This window comes from Manis javanica, chromosome 9 (assembly GCF_040802235.1).
Source record: "Manis javanica isolate MJ-LG chromosome 9, MJ_LKY, whole genome shotgun sequence".
Classification (NCBI taxonomy): Eukaryota; Metazoa; Chordata; class Mammalia; order Pholidota; family Manidae; genus Manis; species Manis javanica.
This window is the reverse complement of record NC_133164.1, coordinates 25,402,174-25,418,016: the sequence shown is the minus strand read 5'-3', so window position 1 is coordinate 25,418,016 and position 15,843 is coordinate 25,402,174. Positions and strand designations below refer to the sequence as shown.

The 15,843-nt window shown below is 35.6% G+C and overlaps 1 long non-coding RNA gene across 1 annotated transcript in view; it reads left to right on the top strand.

Annotated features, from left to right (window-relative positions):
- The first annotated feature begins 2,381 nt into the window (after positions 1–2,381).
- LOC118970904 (uncharacterized) overlaps positions 2,382–15,843 on the top strand; it is a 58,846-nt gene continuing 45,384 nt past the window's right edge. The window contains exon 1 of the long non-coding RNA XR_005059096.2: positions 2,382–2,510. This is a non-coding gene — a long non-coding RNA (uncharacterized lncRNA). The remainder of the gene's footprint in view (positions 2,511–15,843) is intronic.

Sequence of the window (15,843 nt, the reverse complement as noted above, 5' to 3'; positions counted from 1 at the left end):
ATGTGAAAAAAGCAGTCAAACAAAAAAAATATTTCCAAGAAAGATATTCTGCCATGTGGAGCTGAATATTTGTACTGTGTAACGCAGTTGTTGAGACTATGAGACTCATGGGCCAGATGCAGCCTTTGGTGCCCCCTGAGCTGCTTTTTTTGGCCATAGTTCAGGGTCACACCCCTGAGACTGTCCCTTGGATAATGCAGCTTGTGAAAACCAGATGAAAAAATATATTTGAAAAAACAGGAAAACCTAAAATACTTATCCTGATATTGGATTAGTAATATTAATTTTCATTACTATAGAGAAAGTATAAACACTTAGGTGAAGTACTTGAGACATGTATAAGTGATAAACACAATAGCAAAATTAATAAGGTCCCTGATCTTGAGGTCTTTTGGGTGTCTGTGCCAAGGACATATCCACTTATATGGGATACTGTCGGCTTAAATCAGTGTCCAAAATTGTAGTAGTATCTTCCAGAAAACCCTCTTCTAGTACCAATTATGTATATTTTCACTTTACTTAGTCGCTTGGCCTTAACAATGTATATTGTTAAGTGAGCAAAGCCAGTGTGAGAAGCCATATACTGTATAATTCCAACATTATGACATTCTGGATAAGGCAATACTTTAGAGAACAGTAAATAGATCAGTGACTGGCAGAAGTTCAGGTGGAATGGAAAGAGGGATGAATAGCTGAAGCCTAAGGGATTTTTAGAAGAGTGAAACTATTCTGAATGATCATTTAATGGTAGATACATGACCTTATGCATTCATCAAAACACCTAGAACTGTACACACAAAGAATAAGACCAATTTAAACTATGGATTTTGGCCAATAATAATGTGTCAATGTTGGTTCATCAATTTTAACAAATGTGGCAACCCTGAGCAAGATGTCAATAAAAAGGAAACAGTGTTCAGAGGAGAGGAGATATGTAGGAACTCTATGTATTATCTGCTCAGGTTTTCTTTACACCTAAAACTATTATGAAAAGCAAATTCTATTAAAGTAATAAGGCAAACACTGAATTAAATGAAATTGTAGCATGCAGTATGTAATAGGCAGACTTTTTATTAACTTTCCTACTTTGAGACCCTGACCACTCCTCCTTCACAACTTAATCTGCTTGGTCTGTTAGTATCAGACGTGAAAGTCCTTCCCACCCCTAACCCCATGCACACAACTTCATTCACACTATAGGTGAAAAGGGGCTGAAAGCTCTGACTTTTCTTCAAGCAGACTTTAAAACCAATCTCTTGATTTTCTGTCTTAATGTTCTACCTTCTGTAGACCTTGAACCTGAGTCTATCTGTAATTCTATCAAAATTTGCTTATTGGTCTTCAGTATCCAACCTGCCCAGCCTGACTGAACCTTTTCTTTTCTGTTAATTCACTTACTATTGTATTTTTTGAGACCCTGATCACTCCTCCTTCACAACTTAATCTGCTTGGTCTGTTAGTATCAGACGTGAAAGTCCTTCCCACCCCTAACCCCATGCACACAACTTCATTCACACTATAGGTGAAAAGGGGCTGAAAGCTCTGACTTTTCTTCAAGCAGACTTTAAAACCAATCTCTTGATTTTCTGTCTTAATGTTCTACCTTCTGTAGACCTTGAACCTGAGTCTATCTGTAATTCTATCAAAATTTGCTTATTGGTCTTCAGTATCCAACCTGCCCAGCCTGACTGAACCTTTTCTTTTCTGTTAATTCACTTACTATTGTATTTGTTTTCTATCTTCAAAAATTTGTTGTAGTATCTTGTGCGCCGTTGCCCCTTCTTTTTGGCCTTGTTAGTTTAATCACTTGTAAGTTGCTTTACCCTCATTTTAGTGATGCTTCAGGAGTAAGAAGGAATAAGCACATATAGCCAAACAACATTTAAGTAAAAATATACTTGGCTTTCTGATTCTCTCACTGCTCTTTTTTTGTGTGATTCCCATCTTCTTTCTTTCTCTGGACACACCATTCTTGTAAGTAAAGTTAAACATCAACTTTGTCAATACTTTGCATAAGAAAATGAACTACTAGAAACTGAATAATGACTGTATTTGGCTATGGGTGAATTCACTTGAAACATGAGAGTATTGGAAGTAATTTTTTAACTAATGGCAATGAAATATTAGCATACTGAGGAACCTACATACATGCTGAAGGATACTGAGGATAATAAGAACTATGGCTCAAAGCCAAAGCAGAGCAATTCACATTTCAAATAATGAAATCATGATTTTTCATTGCTTTTTTTTTTTCTTTTCCTTCTCTAAGCTTTTGCATTCTGATTGTAGCAAAGACATCTGTCTTTCCCTGGATAGCAAGAACTTTGGTTGCTATGGCAACATGTTGACTGGGGAACTTAAAATAAAGGTGGCTCATTTCCAAGTCACTTTTTTTTCTTTTTCTTCACAAAAACAGCATACATTGGCAAGAAAGCTGTACTGGAATCTTTATAATCAATAAACCTGTTATTTGATGAAGGATAATATCCCCAAACTTGCATGTTAAGCAGGTAAGGAAGTGCACATTTGGCTTTTGTATACTTTTAAAATCTGAAACGCTGCACTACCTCATTAAAAAAATGTTCTTCCTCCCTCTGTCTCTCCCTCGCTTCCTTCCTCCTTCGTTTCTACCTACCTTCTTTGTTTCCTTCCTTCCTTCCTCTTGCTCGCTATATATTTTTAATTGGGATGGTAGGGACCTGGGTGTGCGCAGGAGGAGGAGGGACAAGGCAGTGAAAGAAACTCTTCAAAGGCCATGGCTAAAGCAGAGCCTGGTTGCTAGGGCTTGAAAGGATTGTTATTTGTAGCTAACACAAAGTTATTCCAAAATGCACTCAGCCTTAGAAGCAAACAAGCTCTAAATTTTTAAGAGAGGCATGGATTGAAAGTCCTAATGCATGAAAATAATCTGTTGACACTTTGGGATGCACATATACTTGTGCATTAAATTTCATGAAATGGTGGGTGGGTGTGGGGGAAGGTTGAAAAATTTCCTTAAATTGAGGATATGTATCTTTAAACCCTCATATATTTGAAAATATTTTCAATTTTTACAGTGTTTTTTCTAAAATTTCACTTTCTTTTGAGTCCTGTTGTTAAGCTGGCTTCATTAACAACAAACCTGCATGACAGAAAAACAGATGTGTGATTCGACTCTAGTTTTATTTATTTGATTTTCTTCCAAACCTAGAGCCTTATAGTTTGTTTCTTTTCCATTTGTTTCACAAAGTTAAGTAAATGATATTTGATGGGTGAATCATAAGTATGAATTTATTTTAATATGAATTATTTAAATTAATTAAATACATACCTCAAATATTGTTGCTGGATCAGGCAGGGGTAACTTAAACAGAAGTAGTAATTTTAGTATCACAATAAATTCAGTAATCAAAGGAAATAAAAGTGATATTAACACACAGACACTACAATGCAATCCTGGGTGGTAGGGAGTAGAGAAATGCTTTCATTGGTCCCTGTAAGAGAGTTAAATATGCTATATTTTGGCGAATTAAAACAGAATTGGAATAGTCAGGATGGTAGTCATAATGTTCATTAAATAATAAAGCCAATAAATTGATGTTACTAAAAATAGATCCTGGATTCTTTCAGTATCTGTTCAGGCATTCTTTTAGACAGAATGAAATTCCTCATAAAGATGGAAACTACAGATGAACTTATATATATAACTAATATCCTCCTTTACCCTCCAACCATTTGCATGTCCTCAAGTTCTTAGATAAGGAACCAGTAGAAAACCAGAATTCTGGAATACTGAGCATAGAAAAAAGTGATTATGGGGTGAAAAAAATTAAGGGCACCTTGAAAGTTTCACAGCATAATTGTTAAGAGTGTCTAGTTTTGAACAGAACTACACTTTGAAGCCCCTATGGAATGATAAGCTTTTTCCCACCAGCAACACAGTCATTTGGGTATTTCTCTCATCATCTCCATCAGAAAAAAAAAATGCACATGGCATATAACTTAATACCATTGTTACCTAAAGAACATGGAGCAGGTTATGTTTTCATAGAATGCCGAAATAATAAGTAGAATTCATTTTTTATAAAAATAATTATTGCAATAACAAACATAACTATTGATCATCTTTTCTGTGCCAGTCACCATGCTAAGCACTTTTTAAAAACTCTCATTTTGAAAACTATAAGACACTAATAAGAGAAATTAGATACAAATAAGTGGAAATCTATCCTATGTTCATGGACAGGTAGAATTAATATTGTCAAAATAGCCATCCTACCCAAAGAAATTTACAGATTCAATGCAATCCCTATCAGAATACTAACACATTTTTCAGTGAAATAGAGCAAGTAATCTTAAAATTCACATGGACCCACAAAAGACCCAAAAAGCCAAAGCAATCCTGAGAAAGAACAACAAACTGGGAGTATTGTACTACCTGACTTAAAGCTACAGTAATCAAAACACTATGGTACTGGCACATGAACAAATACATAGATCAATGGAACAGAATGGAAATCCTGGATATAAACCCACACATATGTGGGCAATTAATATACAGCAAAGGAGCCATGAATATACAATGGGGAAAAACACAGTCTTTCCAATATCTGGTGTTGGGAAAAGTAGACAGCTACATGCAAAAGAATGAAACTGGATTACTATCTAACTCCCATATTATTAAATTCTTGCCCTCACTAGTTGAACTACTGTGTTGTATACTTGAAACCAATATAAGATTATATATCAATGATACTTCAATAAAAATGGGGATATTGGGCCTTATGGAAGTTGCCTATGTGTACACAGCTAGAAGTGATGGAAACAAGATTCAAATATAGATTTATCTCAAAAGTTAAGTTCTGGATTACAATGCAACATTTCCTTTCCCATTAGAGACTGTGAGGAATTTAATCCAACTCATTTCTTTAAGAAGTCAAAAATTAAAATGTCAGATAAATCAACACTTTTAGCATTAATGGGAATTCACTCTGTAATGAATTGATTTCCCGTCAGGAACAGTTCAACAGCTGAATCATTTGTAGTAGTTTCTAAAATTAAACAGAAGTCCATCCTTTAAAAAGACTGATTTGTCTTTTGAAATATCACTAAGTATTAGGCCAGTCTGTCAGTTATGGTTAATTAAGAATAAAACTAAAATTTAAAACTACACAAAAATAGTTGTTTAATAGAATAAATTCCTGATACTTTACTGAACAAGTATAACAAAACCAAAGTTTTTAGCCAATTTCTCATCATTTAAGCTGCATCTATGGTAACTTTGGAGCAAATTTGAAACTCATGTATTTTTCTGTGTGTAAATAAAACAAGACACTTAGTAAATAAATTGTTTATTTTCACATTTACATTTGTCATGAAAGGAAAATGACACATGGGTAACTTAAAAAAAAATTGGTTTACTTGACACTTTGTTACCCTGTGGACACCACCATCATCAGGAGAGCTTTCACCTTGCTACGCAGTAACACACGGAAAGTCACGCGGGTGGGGGTGGGGGACAGAAGCAGTGAGTCACACCCTCGAGCCGCAGAGGCTGCAAACTGAGGTGGCATCACTAATGTGCTTCAGAATATCTGATGTTCAAAGTAATTCAGACATGCTTCGTATACTATGAATATGAGATTGATTTGGGCAGTCCCAAAATTTTGACTTTATGGGAAGGCTTATAGTTTAAGTATAACAACTATAATTTCTTTGAAAACTGTAACAATAAAAGAAAGTACTAACTATGCTTTTGGCACAAATTTAGCTACTTTGGCACCACAATTGATCTTTATCAATTGGTATTTGTTGGTTTTTTTTTTTGCCATTTTGTACATGACATTGCACTGTATTTCATTAGAATTCAAATTTTGATTTTCTGGGTGTTATTCTTCATGAATAAGTAGGTTATTATAAATAGCTGTTTTTAGTGTAAATGGCATATGAAGAAAAGATAATGATATAATTATAGACACTTGATGTTTTAAATCTACTTTTGCCTTTGAATACATTTATTCCTCTCTGAATCTATTACATTGGAAGCCATTTAAAAAAGTTCTGTGCCTTTTACTTTTTCTTTCTCTTTTGTAGTGTCTGCAAAATGATAATAACCAAATCGAATCCATTTGTAACTCTATGCATTAATTAAATGAATATATAATTATGAAATGAATTTATTCCTCCATTTCAGACACTTTGACCTGAATAGAGACTTCTAAAAATTTTTAATGTAACAATTGTTTTTGGAATTTTACTGTGACATGACTATATTTCCAGGCTTAAGTGTTTGAAACTTCCTTACTTAACATTTGCTGCCCTTCCTCTCTGCAGCTGCACTCCGAATTACTGTGCCAGTTCAGGTTTATAAATCCCATGATGAAAATGGAATTTTTAAAAAACATTTCCTTTACGCCAATAGTTCTTAACCAGGGGCAACTTTTCCAACCAGGCAATATTTAACGTCTAGATGAATTGTTAGTTGTCACTAAAACTGTGGCTAGGGATGCTGTTGGCATCCAGTGGACAGAGGCCTAGGCTGTTGCTCAACCTCTACAATGAGAACAGTCCCCACATCAAATAATTATCTGATTGAAATATTGATAGTGTCACTGTTGAAAAATCTGCTCCATGTAATGGCTTGGTAAACAGTATGATTTTTAGTTCTACAATTTTGTATAAAAGTGAGGAAAATGTAATCTCTTTTACGAAGAGGGACGTGGTGTGGAGTGACATGAACCTGAAAAATCTCCAAAGAGGGCACTTGGATGAAGCTAGAAAATCAGTAGATGGAAATAACAAATGTGAACTAGTTTGATCCCACTAAGTTGGGACACAATTTTAGCTGTCTCAACACAACTAAAAGCTAAGCACATTTCATTCTAACAGTTTGAGCTGGTGTGGAGTACATGGGAATGTGCAGTGCCTACCTGTTGAACACGGTTTTAACATTTTCTAAAAGGAAAAAGTGAAGTTTTGGTTAGAGCAAGGAGGGGATGTGAAGAGGATGAGAAGGTAGAGCACATAGCTGGGAGGTAGTTAAAGTGGGAGTAGGCTTAGAAGCTCAGCGTGGGTAGTGTTGAGAGAGAGGTCCTCTCTGGAGAAAGAATCAGGCCATATAGCTTATTTGGGGATGATTTTCTTGAGCTACTCAGTCTGAAGGCCCAAGGACTAAAGAGGTTACAATATTTTATAACTTGATAATGCCAAGAGAGAAAAATTAATTACTTTGATCATTAGCCTAAAAAATGTGTTAGGTTTAAAAATGAGCTCAATTTTCTAATTGATGAATTCAGCTTTGAGTGGGAGATGAGAGTATATAAAGGGCATTTTAGCATGTGGCTCAGCCTGAGAGAGATAAGGGACATAGTTGGATAGATTGTGTTTGAAAATATGAAAGATTTCATGCAAAAGCATATTATTCATTAATACATTTCTTACACGGTTTGGCTTCATAAATTTTATACCACAGATGAGTGCAGAACAGCTTAAGGATGCCAAATAAAGTACAATTTTTGGGTTGTCTGAAACTAATGACACTTCTGCCTGTTTGAGCTAAATGTTTATTGGGTGGAGTTTTCCGTAAATGGTTTAAAAGAATTTTAGACACTTGTCTCTTGCTGGAGTTACTGAAGCCTTTGATAATTGTTTGAGGGGTGGGGGTCTAATTTTAGGAACCAACTCAGAGATAAAGAAGAAAAAAGAGCAAAGGGGATTTCTTCATGGGAATCTGAGATATAATACTCTCTCAGAAAGGAGAGGAAGGGGAATTCAACTTGGGAAAATCACAGGACTCCTGAATCACACATTTAGTAGCATATATTGCATCAGATTACCAAATGAGGAAGGACAGCCCTGAAGTACCTCCTTCTACTGTTTGAATGTTGGACTGCAATGAACCTTCAAATGGTGCTTGAGGAGTAGACTCGGCTGGTGCGGAGGAAGCACAGAGAGAATGAGAGTGGTGGGGAAGGGAATTGATGTCTTTTGAACACCAGCTGTGTGCTGGACACTATCCCAAGCATTTTTTGCATACTAACATATTAATGAGACTTACCTTCTTTAGGTACATTTTGCTGATCAAAAAACTGGGAATGAGTAAATGTCACCGTTCATATGCCTAGTTTGTGGCAAAACTGTGAAACAAACTTGTGTCTCTGGGGAAATGAGATAAAGACTGGTGATGTCTAGCATTTGAAGGTTCATTCAGGTTTAGAATGCTTCCGACAACTGGATTATCCTTTTTTTCTCATAAGCGCTTCCATTCACATACACTACTTATTAGTCTAATTATCTGGAGAGTTGGTCCCTCTTTTTCCCTTTGTGCATAACTCTTGGTATTTCTTTAGATCTTGCTTGATTTATGTGCTTTGGTTTTTCTCAACTGAGGTTCAAATGGATGAGGTAACTTCATTTAACTCTATTGTTTTGACAAGATATGAAATGTATGATATATAGTTATTGTAAAATATATAATTATTCAGTCAAACCAGAAAGAAAAGTACAATTATTTTTATAATATATACAAAATCTCCAAGATATGCTAATGAATAATCTGAAGGAGTTTTAAAGAATACTCATTATCTGTCCACCATTATCTTGAAACCTGCTGATATAATAGTTGTTGCAGTAATACGATTATAGTTCAATGTTTGCTGATTCATTTATTCTTTGGAAAATCTATCTTAAGTACTAAGTGTAATATAGTACAGGTTTGCTTTAGGATGTTGTTTTTTACCTTATAATAAGAAGGCAAATATTTTAATGTCTAAAGTGGGCTAGGTTTCAGGAAATAATAGGGAGAAGTGAGGACTGCAGTGAAATGAAAAACACATGTTCTGGCTAAGGGTGACACAATTTTCTCAGTTCCTAATGATTGCTGTCATCTGTGAATATGAAACCAGTGTGACAGGTATGATTTCTCAAACAAGATCAAATCAAGATTTTTGGATGGTTCCTCATTTTTAAAAGTTGCCAATGATTGAAAATATGTACAGATTTCCCATTTTCTTTTTTCCTTTATGTAAGAATAAGAACTTATAAGAGGTAAAATTTCTTATCATATTCTTCTTTGTGTTAAAGAAGATTATACAAATTTTCCTTGACTTACAATGGCATTACATTCCACAGTAAGTTGAAAATATTATTAAGTCAAAAATGTATTTAATGCACCTACCAAATATCATAGCTTAGTCCAGCCTACCTTAAACATGCTCAGAACCTCACATTAGCCTACATTTGGGCAAAACCATCTAACACAAAGTCTATTTTATAATAATGTGTTGGATATCTCATGTAATTTACTGAACGGTGTAGTGAAACTGAAAAAGAGAATGGTTGTATGGGTACCGAGTGGTTGCAAGTGATCAGCTATTTATTCTGCTGACTGTGTGGCTGCCTGGGAGCTGTGGCTCTCCATCACTGCCCAGCATCATGAGAGACACATACCCCTAGCGGAGGAAAAGGTCCAAATTAAAAATTTGAAGCGTAATTTCTACTGAATGCATTTCACTTTTGCACTATCGTAAAGTCAAAAAAATAGTTAAGTTGAACCATTATAAGTCAGGGCCATTCGTACATTGTTTTGCAGACCACAAAATCTGCTCTTCCCATTTAAAATTATGTTTTTCTGAAATCATAAACAGTAATGCATGTGAGTGAAAAATATACTGAAATGTTTCTGGGCCAGAAAATATAGTGTACAAATACTGCATATAGTAAGATGCTCAGGATGGAAATGCTTAGAATTAACTTTAAAATTTGTCAATATGATACACTAGAATTTCATCCATTTAATTTTGTAAAGTACTACTTTATGGGTATGCCAGAAGCATATTTCCAACTTTAATAAAAGGGGTGAAAACAATCCAGCTTCTTTCAAAAGTCACCCTTGCAAAAAGGAGAACAAAAACACAACCACAAATGACATTCTTGTTCTAATTCAAAATCTGCTATATCCCAAAAATTTTTGAAAATAGAAATCAGACCTGGAAACAGCACATAATTCAACAAAATGAAGAAGGGTTCGAATTTAATGCTTGCAGAGGGAGAATCAAACCAGTGGCTGATTCACTTCAAAACCATAGGAAATGAAAATGAACATGATGGGCCTTGGAATATAAAGTTAGAGAGAAGGTCTGGAAACAGTGGATTGTTTGAAAGTTTGCATCAGAAGCAGACAGACCTCCAGGGTCACACCTTTACTAGGTGCACTGAAGTTGTTACTGCTCCTTCTCTGGCAGAGACCACTTATTTTCTCCAGAGAAAATTCATCTGGATACTACAAAGTCAGAAAAGAGTAGACACAAAGGTTCATGTGAAAGTGAGAGTCATATCTCAGAATATACCTGAACATTAAGACTTTCAGCTCCCAAAAACCGATGTGGTTTGCTGGGAGCCAAGCAATGCCTCAGGCAGGCAACTATTGATCATTCTCTGAAGTAACAATACTCCAGAAAAAACACCTCCGGATTCTGATGTTTGGAAGTTTCTCCAGTAACTCAAAGTTTGACCAGTAGCTCATTTCTCTATACCTTGCTGACAACGTGTCCCTGCACCTCGAAGGTGCACTCAGGTTTACTGTCTAATTTTTGCATATAAATGAACAATGAACGGTCACCAGACACTTGAGGAAAAGCTCCCCATGAGAGAAGGAGGCCGGCTCCTGCCCCTTTCACCCCATCTCATTAGAACGGATGTGGAGGCCTTGCTTTCAGTCAGTCAAGTCAGGTCTGATGGGACCAACCTCCCACTGATAGAATAACTGTAAGTTCTGGACAAAGTATTTTCAAAACTACCCAAAGGCATTAGAAAGCAGGAAAAAAAAAAACAGATGCTGTAGCCGAGCTCATACTTGGAAGAAAGAATGGCATGGAGTGAGTTTCCCCTTTTTTTAACTGTCTTTTTGCTGGTATCAGACTGAAGTCTGCAGTACAGGGTATTTACTTAAGACTGTGCTTTGGAAGTTTTCTCAGTTTAAGGATTTTCCTTTTAAAGAAAGGGTAGAATGGCATCCTGCAGTAAAGGCAGGAAGTCTCTTTGCCTAAAAATGTGGAACACAGAAAGAAGCATAATGCTCTGGCAAGCAAATGAATTTGCTTACACAAGTGTGTAAATGATAGAATAAAGGAAGTTAATTCTATGGAAAAAATAATTTTATTATTTAATTGAATCGAGTAAGAATTTGCACAATATTGTGTGCCATGCTCTTCTTTAAATATTTTACAAATATTACAAGTATTTTTTCCATGATATGTCTTACCACAAATGCTCTATGCACTCCTTCCATACACCCTAATCCCTGTGCTCCTACCGGTGACCGCGCCAGGGCAGCAGCCAGGGCCTGGGCGCCTTGCCGACAACACGCGCTCTGCTTGGCTGCATCCACGGCGGGTGCCCCACTCAGGGCAGCAGACCAGCAGACCAGATCCTTCTTTCATCTGCGAGCTTGCTGCCCTTTGAGGAGCCCTTCTTTTCTGAGGCTTGCCTTGCGAATTTCCTCTGTTTCTCTGTTTGCTAGTCCCTGTCTGAGAATCTCTTGTCAGAGGTCTTCCTGCCTCTTCCCGTTTTTGCCTTTGTATCTTTTTCCTCACTGCCCTTCACCACCGGGACTCAAAGGTGCCCGGCACTGGGTCCGTTGCCAGCTTTGCTGTTCTCGACAATACTCTAGTCCCGGCACTACTTCGTTCAACTGCTTTACTTATGTATTTCTGGGGAGCCACCTATGGTGAGACAAGTCAAGTTTGTCTTTGGAAGCAGTTGATGTTTCACGACCCTCTTGATACTGTATTTATGCGCAAGGCTGTAACTCATACAAAATTGACATGTTTTCTTGGCAGGTAGAAACAAGTGGTTTTTACAGAAACTAAGCGTGCTTCTCACTGTTTGCTAATGAGATGGTAGCATTATGGGAAACAATGATATTGTGTGATTCAAACCCATTAGTTTTCTCTAATAGATAATGAGATAATAAAAACTTTCCCTCCTGATAGAACAACATAAAAGATCAAGTAGCTAGTCATCACAAAACTATATAGACAGAATGGAACTCCAGACCAATTCTTCACTTAAATTATAGAAAAACTTTAAGGAAAACTAACCTGGATTTTCAAATTCCTATAGTCTAATGAGGAGAAAGGTGGCCACATTTTGAAATTTTCCATGTAGTCTCACCTTTGATTATTTTTCCTAAAACTAAAATACCACTGTATATATGGAATCAAGGCTTTCTGCATATACATTTTTATTTACAAGCATTTTTCCCCTTTAATCAAGTCTTATAATCTGCCACGATAGGAAAGTCAGGCATAATTTTCTTTGGTTCTTGCAGTCATATACTCATGCAAAAATGATAGAATGTTTAATTTTTTTTTCTTCACTTTATTGAAATTGGTGGCTTACATAATATTTAGAGGCCTACATGAGTATTTGTTTTTAAATTAGGACCATATTCTCAATTCGCTACACAATAAAGGATTATACATTAAAAGAACTGTATGCAATCAAGAAGAAATTTTAATTAATCACAAAAAGAACTGCCCCAATGGAAATAATCGGACCCGACAGTTTGAAGTTTGATCAGCATAACGCAGAGATTAAGAAGACTTTTGACCTGAACATAGCTGGAATTGGTTTAGTCTGGAACTTCAAAAAGAGAAAACTAATGGGTTTGAATCACACAATATCATTGTTTCCCATAATGCTACCATCTCATTAGCAAACAGTGAGAAACATGCTTAGTTTCTGTAGAAACCATTCAGTAGCATACATATATAGCTTTGGTTCACAATGAAGCAACAGAGATTATACCACAACAAACTCTGATCTTTCTCCCGTGTTCTCTATGTGTAAAACACTGGGCCAGCTCCTTTGAAGAACTAATTGATTGTCTGTATCAATTAGTGGCCTGATCGCTTTCTAGCCTACATTTATGTCTCCACAGTAACCAATTGGCATTTGGAGGAGGAGAGGAGTACTTATTGGGAAGTACTTAAATATATATAATATAAAAGAATAAATTAAATTTTAGCTAGCTGGGGGAACAGGGCTCAGCAATTCATGTTTCACAACAGAATTCTGTGTGGAAAGCTGGAAGTTTTACTGAAATGGAATCCCTTATTAAACAGCAACATTAATCAAACAAATATATGAATTGTACAGAAAGAGTCAGAAAAATCTCAACCAATGAAAGCATTCCAAGTGAAAGACTACAATGATGAGTTTAAGAAGCATGTCATAAGAAGCATGGATAATGAAAATGAGATACAGTAAAAGGAATGTGTAGTGGGAAGAACTTGGCTTTGATGTCAGAGAAACATAAGCTTGCTCCTTGCTTGCAGTTTCTTAGCTGATATGAGTCCTAGAAAGCAGTTTAAAGTCAGTTTGCTCATATGGTAAGTGGGGATACTAGTGCCATCTCTGTGACTCTGTTGTGAGTATTGAATAACCGAATGCAGGTAAAAGATGATGAATCCTTCCTGGCCCACGGTGTGTGCTCAAGTAAATATCAGCTATTATCACCATCATCATCATCATCATTTCAGGGCTTGGAAAGAGGAAAGGGACATGTGCTATGGTAACTAATGCTTAATATTAAGAACCAACGCACAGAAAATCCCATCGCTTTGAAAAAAGGGTAGACTTAATCTATGTTATTCTACAGGGTCAAACTAAATCCTATGCATTGATTATTATGAGAAAATCTTAACTCCATATAAACAAGTACTTTTCTAACAATTTGGATGAAATGGAATGGAATCTGAATCAACCTGATTGTAGATAACCACCTATCAGATTGTGGGAGATAGGATGCTGCTGACATTTCAGATATCACATGGGCCTAGAGTTTCTATTAGCTAAAGTATTTTATAATTACAATATTTTTTTAAATGAAAAGAAATCTATAGATAGGCCAACTTCCTGAAATTCTTAGAAGATAAATGCCAATAGTTATAAAGGTATCAGCCATATAGCAATGACAGAAACCTGCACACATAAAAATCTATAAAAAATGAAGTTAATGTAGAATTATAATAAATAGATACCTAATATATTTTTGGGTACATAGTATTATAATCTGACATTCTGAAATTATATAGTATATGCCTTAGTGATAGTAGCAATTAAAAGCCATTCAACTGTAAAAAAGGTGAACAAATAACAATTCAACCTAGAGACTATATAATTTCCAGATTACCAAAATAGGAGGATTAAATTTTACTGAAACCAAACTGTGACCCTTGAGCGTTGTTCAATAATGATTTTTCACACTTTTATGTTGTTAGTGTTTGGTAAAGTGTAGCTCTTTCAAAAATCTGTAAATGACTCAACATTTCTTATAGTGAATAGAAGAAAAATACATAATCATTACATTCACTCTATGATCAATCAAAAACTCTGGTAACAAACCTCTTTAGTAAACAAAATTTACACAGTCAGAAACATGATGTTTTTATCCTCTTGTTAGGAAACAACTATAGGATATCAGTGTGGTTTATTTTTTTCACATATGCCTAGAGTCTGAAGTTAAGCATGCCATTTTCATGCAACTAATACATCAGTAAAAATAAGCAGTGAACCATAAGATGATTTGTTAGACATACTGATATCATGAAAGCAAGAGGCAGGGTAAAGCATAAGACCAATTTGTAAGAAACATGGGGTGTAGTCATGATTTTAGTACTAATTAGCTGTGGCTTTGGGAGAGCCACGTAACCTCTCGGATTTGAATTTTTTCACTTATAAAATCATAGCACTGGACTGGATAACCACTAAAGTCCTCTCAGATTAGAAATTTTTCTGAATTTTAAAACGATAAATCTTTTAATATAATCCATTATTCTATTTCAGATTAGCTATTACTAATTGTAATTCACTGGTAGAGAGGAGTGGAAACCTACTGAAAATTTTTCCAACTTTAAAAACTATGCTGTTTTTCCTGAATGGGTGCTTATTTGATGCTTAGGGATCAGATTTTGAGGAAGTTATGTCTTTTAAGGATTGAAAGCCAGAGTTTCTTAAAACCAGATATTTTAGTTAGAAAATTGCAGAGTTAAAACCTCTACTCTCATTTCCTGGTGTTTGCCAGAAGGGAAAGGAGATTCATGGAGCAAGTCGGCACTGACTTTTCCCAGGTCTATCACAAAGCTGCATGGCATTAGTTCTGTGATGTCTCTGAAGCTCCTTTTCAAATACAGACCCTCTGTCTTCCTTAAATTTAAGGTCAATTTTATTCATTTAATCAATTCTAGACCTCATGAAGGTTTCCCAAATGCAAAATTCATCTGAGAGGAGATATATTTTTTCAGCATAGTTTAAATATTACCTCTAAATAAAGATTGTGATACACTGATTTGTCTATAGCACATTTTTGTCTCTGAGTAATAGAGTCATTCAGAGTATTATCATTAAAAGAAGAAAAAGGAAATAGCAATATACATTAACAGTATAGAAAAGTTTATCGGTACTTAACAGTTCAATGATATCTTTCCTTTTCCCACCAAATTCTGACATACTCTTTTCTTAGTATTTGCTGATTTCTTCTAGCTTAAAATTACTTTGAACAATATTTCTCTATAGATTCCTTTTACAAGAGTCACACAATGCAAAATATTAATATAAATCTGCTTATAATATTGTCATATGCCCAACTAAACCACTCTTAGGTAAAAGAAAGAAACAATGGAATTGGTTTAAAGTAGCCATCATTCATTCTGTGGGACCAGGGATATTCTCATTGTTTATAAAGACCCTCCCCTTGTCAGAGAGGGAGGTTGACGAGGGGGGAAAGAAAGAGGAAGTTGCCATTAGTTGTTAGGTAGCTAACAGTAAATCAGCAGGTGTGTCTCTCAGTTGTGCCAGCCAGGG